We start from the raw sequence: 2,737 nt of genomic DNA, 5'->3' as shown, positions 1-2,737 counted from the left end.
GAATACTTCTATAATTCTTCTGTGCCACAAAGCAAAATTTGAACACGAGCAGTCGATTAACTAGGAGAGTGCCGCAATACCAATGAAGTATCCATAAATCAAACACATTGCCCCTTATGAAATGTATACTCTCATCAAGCCATACCAGATAGTAATGTCATTTACCTAGTCATCTGAAATCGTCCATGCTGCCTAAGGACTCATGAACTTCCCTTCAAAACTGAACCGTGATCTTACACATGCAAATCTCAATCCTACACAACACACCGCACATACTATGCCATCATACAAAAAATACGAGAACTTCGTAATCCACTCCGAGTCACAAGCAACTACTCACTCAATTAGCCAAGAACATTCCATTTGATTTCGTTTGGAGAAAATTACTATACATCACTTTCTCCTCACGACAGTAGAAAATATACTCCTCGAACCGTGGTAGAAACTATGGAGATCTCTTCGAAACGCATTTGCACAAAATTAAACCATCAGAACTAAATCTCTCTAACTCAACCAAGCCACGCAGGTCACCGAAAACCCAAGAGCATTGCCATGAAACACCTGTAGAAACCCACCACATCATAAGCACCCAAAGAACTGATCATATCCATTACTATGTTGATCCAACCTACTACTAAACTGTCCAATTTCTTTGAGACCCTTATGAATTACCTTCAAATTGATACTTCTCCTCGCCATAATACCACAATCCTCAACCAAGACTCACCACACGACACCCTAGCATAAGACCACTCCGCCTTAAGGCTCATAAATCTTTGTATTCCTTCTTAAGCACCCCCAAAAGTACCGCAAACGAGACACCCGATCTGAAGAGACCTTCTGCGAATCTAAAGCCATTACCTTCACCTTCCTGATACTGATATGCAAAATCCAGAATGACATAGAAATGCTACAAGTCCTGACATCCTCCAATATAAATCTCAGTTTCTAGCCAAATACACATCCTGAAGATTCCCAATTGCCACATATAAATCTTGAATTCATTGGAACTATTCTTGAGAGTCATCCACTCTACTCAAATCTCAATTAGACTGACCAAACGAATTGAACGACCTATTCCCCATTAGCACTCCAAAACCCAAGGAAGTAACTCCACCTTAATACAACCAAATAAATTCCTGCTCTATGCACATTATGTCCTTCACCAATAACAACTCAAATCGTTCTGCGATCCTCATATACTCATAAAGCCAAATACAACTCGTACCCAGAAATTTCCTTTACTCAAGTCATCCTCGATCTCACCCTCTACAGAACATAACTCATCCACAAGTATTCCTCAAACTGAAACCAATACAACACATAACAGTGAAATCAACTTATCAATAGCGGACTCCCCTACTTTGCTCAAAGCCATAGGTCAAAACACGCCATAACTCCCAATGTCCATACTTTATTACAGCCATAACATCGCAGTGAGATTCAACTAATTCCTCCATAAGTTCATGCAACCCAAACCATATAATACCTCAGATCATTTGCAAATCTCGTAACAGTCAAGCCCACTCTCATATGCGACCAAAGCTCAAATTGCAACACATATATTTCACTGGTAAAAGAGAACTCCCAACACCAACATAGGGATCACACAAACCTCAGGACACCCCGCAAGAGATAACCCACCTGCTTTACTTCAAGTTGACCTCTCTCTATACCCTTCCACAGTCATAAACATCACGCAATCACTTAAACATCCTGAGTCTGAACTCATCTCACAAAATGAAATCTACTTCACTACTCAACTAAACGACATAAATAGCTACCGGCTCCTCCTCATAAGATAAGTCCTTGTCCAATTGGACAGTGCTGAAATCTAACACGTGGGCTTCAGGAAAAACTGGATGCACGGCTGATAAGCTAGACGACAATGCAAGTCTATAAGCCACCTGTCCCACTCGATCAAGAATCTCAAACGGACCAATGAACCTAGGGCTAAGCTTGCCCTTCTTCCCAAATCTCATCACGCCCTTCATAGGCGATACTCGGAGCAATACCCGCTCACCAACCATAAATGCCACATCTCGAACCTTGCGATCTGCATAACTCTTCTGCCTAGATTGAGCTGAACGAAGCCTATCCTGGATGATCTTGACCTTGTCCAAGGCCTCCTGAACCAAATCCGTACCTAACAACCGAGCCTCCCCTGGCTCAAACCATCCAACTGGAGATCTACACCTCCTACCATATAAAGCCTCATACGGCGCCATCTGGATGTTGGACTGATAAATGTTGTTGTAAGCAAACTCCGCCAATGGAAAGAACTGATCCCAAGACCCTCCAAACTCAATCACACACGCACGGAGCATATCCTCAAGAATCTGAATAGTGCGCTCGGACTATCCGTCCGTCTGGGGGTGAAATGCCGTGCTCAACTCCACCCGAGTAGCTAGCTCCTGCTGCACGGCTCTCCAGAACCGCGATGTAAACTGAGTACCTCTGTCTGAAATAATAGAGACTGGAATACCATGCAGACGGACGATCTCCCGGATATAAATCTCCGCCAACCGCTCCGATGAATAAGTGGTACACACAGGAATAAAATGAGCGGACTTGGTCAGCCGATCCACAATAACCCAAATGGTATCAAACTTCTTCAGGGTCCGTGGGAGTCCAGATACAAAGTCCATGGTGATGCGCTCCCATTTCCACTCCGGAATCTCTATCTGCTGAAGCAACCCACCCGGTCACTGGTGCTCATACTTCACCTACTGGCAGT

Source organism: Nicotiana attenuata, unplaced genomic scaffold, assembly GCF_001879085.1.
Source record: "Nicotiana attenuata strain UT unplaced genomic scaffold, NIATTr2, whole genome shotgun sequence".
Taxonomy (NCBI): domain Eukaryota; kingdom Viridiplantae; phylum Streptophyta; class Magnoliopsida; order Solanales; family Solanaceae; genus Nicotiana; species Nicotiana attenuata.
This window is presented reverse-complemented; position numbering follows the sequence as displayed.